The sequence below is a fragment of the Lygodium microphyllum genome, chromosome 11 (genome assembly GCF_053477565.2).
Source record: "Lygodium microphyllum isolate KBCC chromosome 11, Lygodium_microphyllum_v1.1.10, whole genome shotgun sequence".
Lineage (NCBI taxonomy): Eukaryota > Viridiplantae > Streptophyta > Polypodiopsida > Schizaeales > Lygodiaceae > Lygodium > Lygodium microphyllum.
This window is the reverse complement of record NC_141145.1, coordinates 70,258,624-70,271,795: the sequence shown is the minus strand read 5'-3', so window position 1 is coordinate 70,271,795 and position 13,172 is coordinate 70,258,624. Positions and strand designations below refer to the sequence as shown.

At 38.4% G+C, this 13,172-nt stretch overlaps 1 pseudogene; it reads right to left on the bottom strand.

Annotated features, from left to right (window-relative positions):
* Positions 1 to 3,941: 3,941 nt before the first annotated feature.
* The window catches only part of LOC148028929 (uncharacterized), a 258,438-nt pseudogene continuing 249,207 nt past the window's right edge, over positions 3,942 to 13,172 (bottom strand).

The following is a 13,172-nucleotide window of genomic DNA, read 5'->3' as shown; positions in this document are numbered from 1 at the left end:
TATTCTCCCAATCCAATTGTTTTAACTACTACATATAGGTCTTACACTTGTAATCCAAGGACCTAGTATGTGGTTAATAATGATTAATTTCATTGAAAGGATTCAAATGAAGCCTCTTAGCCTCATGATAGATAGACAACAATTAGATGCCTCTCTCACATTTAGCAATGATAAGTTGATTTGAGGGTATAGTATATTGATTATCATTCTCACCAAAAGACCACATAAGAACTTAAAAGAGTGTTCCAATTCATGGTTGGTTGATGATTGATTAGGTGAGAGGCATTAAAATGGATCTCCCAACAATGGTCTTTTTAGAGGTGTTGCCGAGGGAGGCCGGGGGGGGGGGGGGGGGGGGGGGGGGGGGCTGTTGCTCAATCTTTTGGGATCATTTGACAATGCTCACTTAGAGGAAACTATAACTCCTAGTTTTCCCTACATTTATGAGTATGCTAATGATACAACTATGGTGTCACAATCGATTAATCGTTGTACCATTTAATGTGAAGTCATTAATTGAGATACCTTCCATGAGATTTCATGAAGAGAAGTACATCAACTTTGTTCTTATGTTTAGTCTCATTATGGAAGTGGTGATTCTGAAAACCATGTGTTTAGTCTAGTTCTTGCATTCTCTTTGTGACCCTAGCTTCAATAAGATAGACTTGGACATTCCATATTGATCATCATTTTCATTCAGATTATAAAATAGTTTAAATACAAGGACTAGCATATGCCAAAGAAATTAGATATTTATACATTAATATAACAACTTTACCCACTGCCATTAGGGCTAAAGATGTTTCAAAAATAGCACTTATAAAGGCATTGAAGAGGTTAAATGCCTCATTTCTTTAATCCATGTCACTAGTCACCTTTTCAATTGTTTTTCCCTTGGACCTTCCAAAATTTTCCATAGTTGAGATTTTCACACCAAAACACATTTGTTCATTCTTCTAGGTTCTTTTTGTGTACCATTTTCTATTTTGCAATCTTTTTACTCTCTATGATATTATCGCTTGGTTAATTCTATTTTGATAAAATTTCTAACAATACCTCTTCAAGTAACACAAGTACAAGTGCACACAAATATACATTCATTTCTAGTGTATCCTTGAGATCACATAAACACATCAAAATTATGATACCATTCCCTAGGAGCATGTTTCAAACCATATAAGATTTTCTGCAACTTACAAATCAACTATTCCTTTCTTTCCAAAGCAAATACCAATGATAAAATCCTTTCAAGTTACTTCACATAGATTTCCTCATGTAAGTCTTCATGCAAGAAACATATATTTATATCCATCCGAACCAACTCTATATCCTCTTTGGCAACAAATGCAAGTAGCATACAAAGGGTGATCATCTTGACTACTTGTGAGAATATCTCATCAAAGTCAATTCCCTTCTTCTAATTGAATCCCTTGGCCACCAATCTTACCTTGTACTTAGGAAATGCATTGGTTAGAGATACTTTCAACATGCCTTGGAGAATCACATTGATCCCCTCCTTTCTTTCATGCAATCAATCCCCTTCATTAATTGTTCACATTACTCTAGTCCCTTTTTTAAAAAAATAAATGTATTGAAAAGGCCATGAAGATCATAATCCCTTTCCCCTTCTTTCATATGTTTTTTCTCTTCTCTCCCATTCACAAGGTGCCATGCAACCAATGTCCCTACTTCTCCTTACTTGAGAGAGAGAGAGAGAGAGAGAAGGCTATTAGTGTTCCATATTTTCCCTTATTTGAAACCTAACAAGAGAGGATAACTTTAAGTCACATGACTGGAAGGCTAAAATTGCTTTAAAAAATTGTGCATTTGTATTTGGTAACTTGATGTATGCCATGGTTGCTATACATGCAAACATTTTCTGAGTAGTGGAAGTGTTTAGCAAGTATATGGCAAACCTTGGCAAAGAGGCATTGAAAAGTGGTAAAGAGAATCATGGGGCACTATATCAATGTGCATATACTTTGGAAGGAAGAATACACATGTTCTTGGATATGTAGATGTTGAATTTATAGGGAGCATAAACTCTAGGAGGTCTACTATATGTTTTATCTTTACTTTCATACTCAAGGGGCCACTCATAAATATATTTGTATATCATGTGTGTTTAATATAAGAGATTTTCAATATATCTTTTTTTACATATTTTTACATACAAATGGGTGCAATAAAAGAACATTTACATATTAAATGGAAAATACGTGTATTTTATTAAAGTTACATATAAGGGTATCTATTTCACAAGTAGTGTAGTCTCTTAGGTTTCTCGCTTATTTGCATGTATGGCTTTATCCACCACCAAGGTTAAGTATATTGCAGCTACCATTGAGGCCTATAAAAAAGCTAGGTGTCTTACTCATCCAGTGGAAAACTTGGGCATTTCAAGAGAGCTACCTACATTGCATTACGATAGTCAAAATGTCATTCAATGGCATGAAACCCTATCTTTCATCTGTAAAGAAAAAGAACATTGAGGTGAAGTGTTACTTCATTAGAGAGGTTATTGAGGATAAGTGCAAAGAGCTTATCAAGATCCATAAGGATAATAACCTTGGAGACCTTCTCACATAAAGTTTAGCTTCTGAGTGCTTTGCACATTGTAGAGTATTGATAGGAATTGAACAGTATCTTCTCTTCTTCTCATACTCCCATAAAGGCACATTGGCCTCTAAGTGGGAGATTGTTGGGGTAACAACCAATGGCCAAGAGCCGAGTGAGCACCCCATTTATAAGTATAGACTATACAATCATATATAAGTGAAGATAATAAAGGATAAGGATTTCTCACTCTCAATTCTCATGCACTCCATAGCTTCTACCTTGCATCCCATGATTGTTACTAGCCCATAGCATGAGTATAGAAGCTATAACACCATTGGGAGGACGTGCTACTACATCTAAAGAACATTGTCACCATCTCCCACCCTCACTAGTACCAAGGATCAATATGGAAAGGAGCACAAAGAAAATTTGTATCTTTTATAAAGGGAAAGAATGACTGAAAGAAGAATTGGCCAGTTTGAAATTGAATACACATGGACTATTGTTTGTTGGGCATCTAGCCAACACATGTGCTTTAGCCATCACCGATAACTTGATACATGATGATAACTATGGTATATTCTACACACACACACACACACACACACACACACACACACACTCTCTCTCTCTCTCTCTCTCTCTCTCTCTCTCTCTCTCTCTCTCTCTCTCTCTCTCTCTCTCTCTCTCTCTCTCTCTCTCTCTCTCTCTCTCTCTCTCTCTCTCTCTCTCTCTCTCTCTCATTATGGCTCAAGAGATGCAGATCTCTATGTTTGAGCTCACATACTTAGATAACTCAACCCACACTCAAACCACCATGCAGATTTCTATGTTGGAGCTCACAATATACTTGGATTACTCAACCCACACAAAGATGCAGATTTCTATGTTTGAGCTCACACACATGGATAACTCAACCCACACTTAAACCACCATCCCACAACCTCATTGATTGATTGTTCCATCTTTTATAATATATTAGGTAGATAATGTTGCTACTCACCCTCAAATTCCATCAAGATATGGTGTAGCTTTAAACCTTATTTATTTCATAGATGCATATTTCAAAAGAGCATGTTGTAGACAAATTGTGGACAATAAGGAACATCAACTCTTCACATGTTCACATTTTTAAAAATCTAGTTTATACAAAAAACCATAGATATAGATAATGTATTGCAAAAATACATAATAGGTCAAGATTCATACATGAATGACTTATCATAGAGCATGAATGGCGGTCTTTAGAATACCTAATGCATGCATTTAGCTTTGCATTTTTGGAATCTTGATGAGTTTAGTGTAAATATTCCCATTTCTAATCTTACTACACAAATCATGGCATTGCTAACCTACATTTAGCATAACATGTTGGCTTTAATACTCAAGCTTTGGATGATAGATGCAAATCAAGTGATTCACCAAACATAGTCATCTCCTCCTTAATGAAATCATGGAACCCATTTGTCCTAATATCATCAAATTCAAAAGTTCATTTCTTTAAGCATGTGTTTGGAATAGTCTTGGGCTCTAACTTAAGTGTGTATATTAGATGGGCATCCTCATTCTTTCCAAGATGTCCTCCTTCAAAGATTCTAGCCTTCAAATAATGGTTCTCATGATCCATCTCCTCCCATATTGCCTTGAGATAGTCAAAATGGGGAAAAGTTGTGGAGCAAGGAAGCCAAGGTTAGAAGACATGATGAGGATTTTCTTCATTTATGAGAAAACTTGCATTGCTAGTTGTTTGGAAAAATCTAAAGAATATTTAAATGGATAAAAAAGATAAAGTATTTACATAACATGTTCTATCATGCTTTGAAATAGAGAGCAAAATGACTTTTAAAATGTATCAAGTGAAGGATATTGGGAAAGGTGAACTTTGAAGGCTCACTCTCTATCTCTGTCACAACGTCTTATCCTCCCTTCCTAGATATGGTGGTGGTTGCCTTGTCTTTGTCTCGCCTCCCGCGTACTGTCTTAGGTTAATGCTGCATGTCCTTGTCTCGTCTGTCTTACATTATTGGAGCTTCTAAGTTCTGACTTCATCTTCGCAGTCCCACCTTTTAATATTTTACGAACCACAACATTAATGATTATGGTGACTTTTGTGTGTGAGAGAGAGGATAAGTCTTAAGAGTACTTCCAAGTTTCCACATCCACAACACTCCGACATTTGTAGCATGTCTTTCTATGAACATTCATGAAGCACGAGGGATGGGGGCAAGTTGCATTGCAACCAATGCTTGAAAAAAACCTAGTTGTAGTGTAATCGAAGTCAATGCTCATGAAAAACTTTTTTCCCATCCAATGGAAAAAAGGAATAGTCTTAACCCCGGCTAGACCCTGGCCAGTTATGGAAGGGAAATAGTTGGTTTTATAACTAAAATGCCCAAAAAGAAGCCGGTTTTCATCAAGATGAATTTCAATTGCAAGCGGTTTTTTGAGAATCGTACCTCGAAAAAATACACTAAAGGAAGGTTTTCTGTAAACACATAATCCCACCTTCAAATTTCAAAATTTACCTTTAAAAATAAAATTTGAAGGTGAAAAAACATACAGATCTTGGAGAATTTTAATGTATTTTTGCCTCATTACCTCTAAAATTTGACAAAAATCCTCTTTATCTTCCCACTTCAAGGTTTTCCAACTTTTTCGAAAAAGATTTATTTCAAGCATTGATTGCAACCTTGAGAGAGAGAGAGAGAGAGAGAGAGAGAGAGAGAGAGAGAGAGAGAGAGAGAGAGAGAGAGAGAGAGAGAGAGAGAGAGAGAGAGAGAGAGAGAGAGAAGGTTTTCCAACTTTTTCGAAAAAGATTTATTTCAAGCATTGATTGCAACCTTGAGAGAGAGAGAGAGAGAGAGAGAGAGAGAGAGAGAGAGAGAGAGAGAGAGAGAGAGAGAGAGAGAGAGGGACAAAGAGAGAGAGAGAGAGAGAGGGAGGGAGGGAGAGAAACATAGACTTTAACTTGAAAGAACAACCTAAGATATCTTAATGGGAGGTCCCACAATTCTAGCTAGAGAGAGTGTGTGTGTGCACACGTGCGTGGACTTTAACTTGAAAGAACAACCTAAGATATCTTAATGGGAGGTCCCACAATTCTAGCTAGAGAGTGTGTGTGTGTGTGCACATGTGCGTGTACACACACAAGATATCTTAATGGGAGATCCCACAAATCTAGCTAGAGAGTGTGTGTGCATGCACATGCGTGTACATGTATGTGTGTATGAGATAGGGAGTGTGTGTTAAGGTTGTGTCACACATAAGTCTTTGGACTTACGGGAGTAAAAATAGGATCAAAAGCACCAAGGTTACCCCTACTTTGATTAGGCTAGGAATCCACCTATGGTAGGAAGGGGAGAGTGAGATGTAGAAAGGAGAGAGATGGAGAGAGGTGTGAGCTTGAGGGGAAAATGGTCAAATAAATTGGCCACATGTTGTTGAACTTGACTATGCAAACTTGTGTGAGATAAATTTACTTAGGTGTGCCTTGGGTCTTATTAAGTACCTTAGTGAACTAAATAGAAATAGTGGCGACAAAGACAACTTTGTGGGTTGAAGAGATATTAATATTAAACATGTCATTTGATAGCCATTAGTCTTTAATAGGAAAGGAAGGAAAAGTCTCAAAACATCTTTCGATGTGCCCCAAGACCATATTTAAAATTCATTGTATTTAGTCCAATGATTTGACTTAGTAAAAGCATAATGCCACCTATAAAGTAGCCCCGAAGGGAGAAAAGTGAGCACTCTAGCAATGCCAAATTTCCAATTCACTCTGATGTGTGGGGGCTAGCCCATATAATGCATCCATGGGAGGCTCCAAGTACTATGTGACATTTATTGATAATTACAGTCACTACACTTGGGTTTATATCTTGAAAACAAAGGATGAGGTGTTTGATGTTTTTCAGCAGTTTAAAAAGTGAGTTGAAAAGGAATTTGATTATTACATCTCTTGCTTGAGATCTAATAGTGGTGGGGAGTATGTGTCAAATGGGTTTGACAGTTTTTTAACTAAAAATGGCATACGTAGGCAGCTTACCTGCAGCTACACTCCTCAGCAAAATGGGGTAGCTGAACGGAAGAATAGGGTATTGATGGAAGCTGCTCAGGCAATGATGAATGAGGAGAGTATGCAGCTCTATTTTTGGGCTAAGGATCTTATGGCAGCCATGTATATCTTGAATAGGAATCCCATTGTATGTATTCATGAGATGACACCATTTGCGAAACTATATGGCTACAAGCCTGATGTTAGTCACATGAAAGTATTTGGATGTCTTGCTTATGTGCACATACCTGATGAGAAAAGGAAAAAGCTAGATCCGAAAGCACATAAGTGTGTCTTTATTGGATATTCGTAGGAGAAAAAGGCATACAAATACTATGATCCCTCTACTCGAGATACATTAGTGAGCAGAGATGTCATCTTTGATGAGATGGCCTCTTGGCATGTATCACTGGCTACAGTGCCATCAGATATCCCTTCTACACATGTATCTATAGTTGATTCACAACAAAGTATTGCTTTGATAGGTTCTAGCAGTCCGACGATATCTCCATGAACAGGGAGATTACGGAGCTCTGGTTCACCATCCACTCACACCAGTATGTCAGTGAGGGGGAGATATGATGTGATGGACATCAAAGGGAAAGAAAAAGCTTCTGATGATGCATCTGGTGTGATGACACCTAGCACTTCAGGTTATGACTCAGCTAACAGTCTAGACAATGAGCTTGGTATTTCGATAGTGTATACACTTGGCATTAGACAGAGCACGTACATTCTGCCTCATGAGAGAGGGGAATTGAGTAGTGCACCACAACTTAGATTATCGTAGAATAGTGGATAGGCTAACTTACATTGGTTTTTCTGTGAATAATTTTGCTTATATGACAAAGGTGACAAAGGTCAAAGAGCCTGCTACATTTGTTGATGGATAAAAATTGGTGCACATCTATGGATGAGGAGATAGATGCTTTGGCTGAAAATAGTACTTGGGATATTGTGCCATTGCCAAAAGGAAAGAATACCATTGGCTGCAAATGGGTCTACAAGATTAAATACAATTCGGATGATAGTGTAGAGAGGTACAAAGCCAGTATGGTCACAAAGGGATATGCCCAGTAGTATGGGGTTAGACTATGAGGAAACATTTATCCCTGTTGCAAAGATAGCAACCATAAGAACAGTGATCGCATTGCTGCTGCTAAAGACTGGAAATTGCAGCTAATGGACGTGAAGAATGATTTCCTCAATGGTGACTTGGAAGATAATGTTTATATGGATCAGCCCAAAGGTTAGCATTATGTATGTAAGCTGAAAAAAGCATTGTATGAACTGAAGTAGGATCCGAGAGCCTGGCATGCAAGGATCAGTAACTACTTGCAGAGTTTGAGATTTACTGTTGGTAGCATTGATCAGAGTCTGTTTACAAAAAAGACAGGCAAAGGCTTGATAGTGATGGTCATCTATATTGATGACTTGATAATCACATGTGATGATGACTTGGGGATATTATGTAGATGCTAAAATCTAAATTTGGCATGAAAGACTGAGGTGAACTGAAGTATTTATTGGGTAATGAGGTGATTAAGCTAAACATGGTTTATGGCTAATGCAAAAACACTATGCCATGGAAATATTGAAGAAATATGGCATGGTTGAATGTAAACCACTGGATACACCTCTTGATCAGAATGTCAAGTTGAACATTAGCATTGGAGCTAAAATTGATGATGTGACTATGTATAGGTAGATGGTTGGTAGTCTGGTTGGTAGTCTGATCTACTTGACTATCACTAGGCCGGACTTGAATTATGTAGTTGGGCTCATAAGTTAGTTCATGCAGAAGCCCAGAAAGCCACATTTAGATGTCGTTAGGAAGATTATGAGATATGTTAAGTCCACTATAGATTATGGGCTATTCTATGTGAAAGATAAGCCCTTGACACTAGTTGGATACACACATACAGATTGGGCAAGATGCTCATATGATCGCAGATCTACAAGTGGTTATACTTTTGGCTTTGGAAGTGGAATGATCAGCTGGAGCAGTAAGAAGCAACCTACGTTTGCATTATCTAGTACTAAGGCTGAGTATAGGGATGCTGCATTGGCAGCATGTGAGATTGCATGGCTGCTCAAGCTTATGGCTGATTTACACATACAGGTGGATGCTCTAGTGACCTTATTATGCAACAATCTTAGTAGTGTACTCCTGGCAATGAATCTAGTATACCATGCCAAAACTAAACACATTGAGGTACACTACCACTTTATCAGAGAGATGGTTCTTGTAGGGAGATTAGATCTCATGCATGTGAAGACTAATGAACAGGTTGCAGATATCTTTACCAAGTCTTTGGGTAAATATAAGTTTAGTATTGTTAAACAACTACTTGGTATACAAATGCTATCTTGAGCTTGAGAGGAGTGTTAAGACTTTAAGCTCAACTCTACTATCTCTAGGTTGTGTGTACCCGACACTTCGCTTATCTAGATGTATTACATGTAGACATTAAATAAGTCGGTGACTTTAGACTTACTTTGTACTTGGTGTGACTGGTTTTATAGACCTTAGTGTGTTGTATTCACTTCAATTAGATGAGTTAGTGATACATTAAAAAACAAAAAAAGAGAGAAGAGAGCAAGTTGCTCCTCTTTGTTGGTTCAAATCTCTGTCTCTCTCTTTCAACAACTCACTCCCTCACTCACTCACACTCCCTCCCTCAAGCACTCACAAGAAAGCAAGAAAGATAAGAGAAGGAGAGAAGAAGAAGAGACCACATTGCCACACACCAAAGAATGAGCTTCTCATTCTCTTTTTTGAGTTTATAAACAAATCCCACATCCCTTTGGATACCCATCCCTTTTTTACATGATTGGCCACCATGGCAAGGTCCTCTTTTCCCATTCCCTTCTAGTTGCTCTTTCTCTTTACCCATGCCCTTCTACCCTTTACAATTTGTACAGGAGGGAGCCTGGCACTCTTTTACAAAATTTTGGTTATGCCTTTGCATTTTAAAAATGTGCTTCTGCCTTTAACTTAGCTTTTGAGGCTGCCCTTACACTTTTGGTCATTTCCCTTCTTACTCCACCTCTTTTACTCGACCTAACTTGTGCTTTTTCACTTTTTCTGCTTTCTTCTTTTGCTGAGGTTAACATTACCCCCTCCTAGTTAAGTGCCAGACCCATGGCACTTATGTGTAGTGGTTGGAAGGTGGGATGGATGTAGTCAGATGGCTTTTTTGAGTTTGTTTACAAGCCCTTGCGAGGGATGGTGTGGGGTGGATCTGTCCTTGAAATTTAATATTGTGCGGGAGGGATCCCTGCTTGGAGAATGGCGGGTGGATGGATCTATCTTTAAAATTGATGATAGTGTTAGACGGATCCCTAATTGGAGAATGTCAAGTGGACAAATCTGTCTTTGAAATTGATTATGGTGTTAGATGGATCCATGCTTGGAGAATGGTGGGCAGAAGGATCTGTCTTTGAAATTGATGATGGTGTTAGACAGGTCCCTGCTTGGAGAATGGCAGGGGGATGAAAGTGTCTTTCAAATTAATGATGGTGATAGATGGATCCTTGCTTAGAGAATGGTGGATGGATGCATTTGTCTTTGAAATTCACGATGGTGTTGGACGGATTCGTCTTTTGGCCCTCTGTTGTTGCCTTCTCGTGCGTTTTTCCAAATGAGCTTCTTCATTCACTTTTTGAATGGGGCTGCCTCGGTTTGCCTTTTCCTTTTTTGCTTGTATGGTGACATTGTTGCATAAGATGACCCCTCTCTTAGGCGGGTGCTAGTTCCAGCACACTTGCGGTTTTGAGCTGATGAAGGTTCGATAATGAGAAAGGGCAGACATGTGAGTCAATGATGATGGGGTCTCAGGGGAACTGGTCTTGGAAAGAAACAAATCATTCGATTAAGGTGATGGAGGATGGGAGCACATTGCATGGATGATGGGCCTCCGAAGTTGGAGAATTGGAGCCTTGTTTGTACTTGAAAAGAAAAGAAGATACACTACTTGGGGGTGTTCTTGCTTTGTCGCATGGTGCATTGTGCTTGTGCTAGTGGGACTGGGAGTTGGGTCAAGCCACAAGAAGGTTGGGTGTGTTGCCTATGTGGTGTAAACTGCTAGTTGTTGTGATGTCATCGCTTATCATCTTTTCTTTATTTCTTCTTCTTCTCTTTTTTTAAAAAATATTTATTAATAGCTATGGTGGCACTCTTAGGCTATACTTCGATCCTCTTCTAATGATGATGCATCACGAAGTGGCCTGAGGGATTTGCTCAAAAAGGCACGGCTTTTCATTTAGCCCTTGAGATTAGCCCTAACGTTTAGAGATGTGGTTGACAAAAAGGGGTGTCTACACCTCGTAAATTGGCTATTGTTCATGTCTTTGAGCACCTTCATACAAAAAGAGGGTAACAACATAGCCCTCATCATTAGCCAAGCCATGGCACAACTATCTATTCCTAGGTTAAGATAAAAGAAGAGTGGAGGTAGGTCACGGCCTCCTCGGCAACCGACTGGCAGTTGCTTTGGTAGAAACCTAATGGTCCTAAGATAATTACAAGTTGTGATGAAAGCACGGTCTAGACAGGATGAGAAATCCTCAAGGAAGCACGTGATTGAAGGATGGAGGTCTCCTACCTTGAAGTTTAGGCACTCCTCGAGATTCTTTGCATTGGCATTGTAGATTTTGGGAAATTCATACCTACCATACTCCTTCCTATTGTAATCTACTCCATGCCTACGAGAGTATTGAGTGTGGAAATGATTTATTTTTTGGGCTGATTTTTTGTTGTTTTTGTTGCTGAATGGTTGTTTTTTGTGATTGATTCTTTGAATTTGAAGATGTTTTGAAGTGTTTGGAATGGTTTGAGTATGTTTGAAGGGTTTATGTTGGTTTTTGGTGAGGATATTTTGTTTTAAAGGATTCTCTCTGTTTGGTTCTATAAGGTCTGATTTTCTTCTATTTTCTTCTATTTTTTTTCTGTTTTGGTAGTTGAGATGGTTGAATGGATGTTTAGAGACATGGTTGAAGTTGTGTTAAAAGGTTTATGAAATATTGAATTGGTTTTAGTTTGGTTTTTGAGGTTTTTATGGTCTTTGTTGATCATTTGTAAGGTTTTGTAGCTTCTATAGTTCTGTTCTTTTGTTGTCCTATTGTCCTATGGTCTGTTCTATTTGTTTTTGTTGAGTGTTATGTTGGATGTATGGGTGTTTTGGGAAGTGCTCTTGTCTTATAAAAGGATGAATGGAAGCTCTATTCAATCTAATTGAAGTGAAGAAGTAGCTGATGAAGATTCACATAAGGTTACAGAAGAATAGTGACATAAGCCAGATCTCATAGGACACTATGATGTCTTTGGTGCCTCTTCACATATGACACACCTTTTGGGAGGTGTATTCATGACCTAAAAAGGAGTATTAGGAGTGATCATTGAGTTTTTTAGTGAGGAGACAATGTAGTTTTGATTGAGAGAGAAAGAGAGAGTCAGAGATAGCCAATTCTATGAAAAACAATGTATCTTTCTATGAGAGATTGTGAGAGAAAACTACGAAGACAATGAAGATGAATGCTACGTGATCTTATTTTCATCCAAAGTGGTGTTTATCTTGTGTTCTCTTTGTTGGTTGATGAATTCTATGAAGAATATAAAGAGAATGATGAATTTTGTTGAAGATAAAACCGTGGGAGATTTGTTTTTATGATGCTGCATGAAGATTTCTTGTTGGTGGTGTTCTTTTTCCTTGTTCCTTGGTGTCTCTCTTGGGGCTCCATGTTTTTTGTGCCCAGCCGGGGAAAACTACCATCAATAAGGACAAACAGAGGTTGAAAATGGAAGAAGTGGCACTGTTGAAGAGAAAGAAAAGCAATGGAGAGTAAAGTTCATGTCACTATTGAACAATTAGAAGCTTTCCTTGCCAAGGCCACATTCTACAAAAGATTCATCCCCCAATGGAGAAAGCACAAGGCCATTTTGATGCGGTCCCTTTGTGATGGTTTGTTTCCACTACCTTCTAAAGCTTTCAAAACTTGCGTCATAGTAGAAACATTGCTCCCACAAAATTGAAGAGTAAAATAGAGAGAATGACCATCCATGGAAGATTTGGCATTCATTGAGAAGTTTCCAGACATCATCAAGTGGGAGATCATAAAGAAGCTTCAAGAGTCGTGGTTAGTGGAGGTTCACGAAAACAAGAAAGAAAAGAGTTGGAATTTGTTCATGGATGCGCAATAGCAGGACACGTGGGATTCCTGGTGCATTGACAATCTCCTGTTTGTTCAATTATCAACCCACAGAAAGTTGGTAGACAAAGTGTTTTTCACAGCATACACAGTTGAAACCATCAAAAGCTGGCATTATTATGATGATGGCACCACAACGATCCTCAAAAGAAATGAGTTTTGACACCTTCAAAACAAAATATCTCCCTCTCTTTGAAGACTAAATTCAGAGATATAGAAAACAAGGAAGTAGAAGAGATGTTGGCGAGAGAGTCCTCCAGAGACTAAAGCCCCCTCTGATTCTATTATATTGAGTACAAACCAACTGGTTGGAGACAACCCCCTAATGAATGACACAATCAAGCTGCAA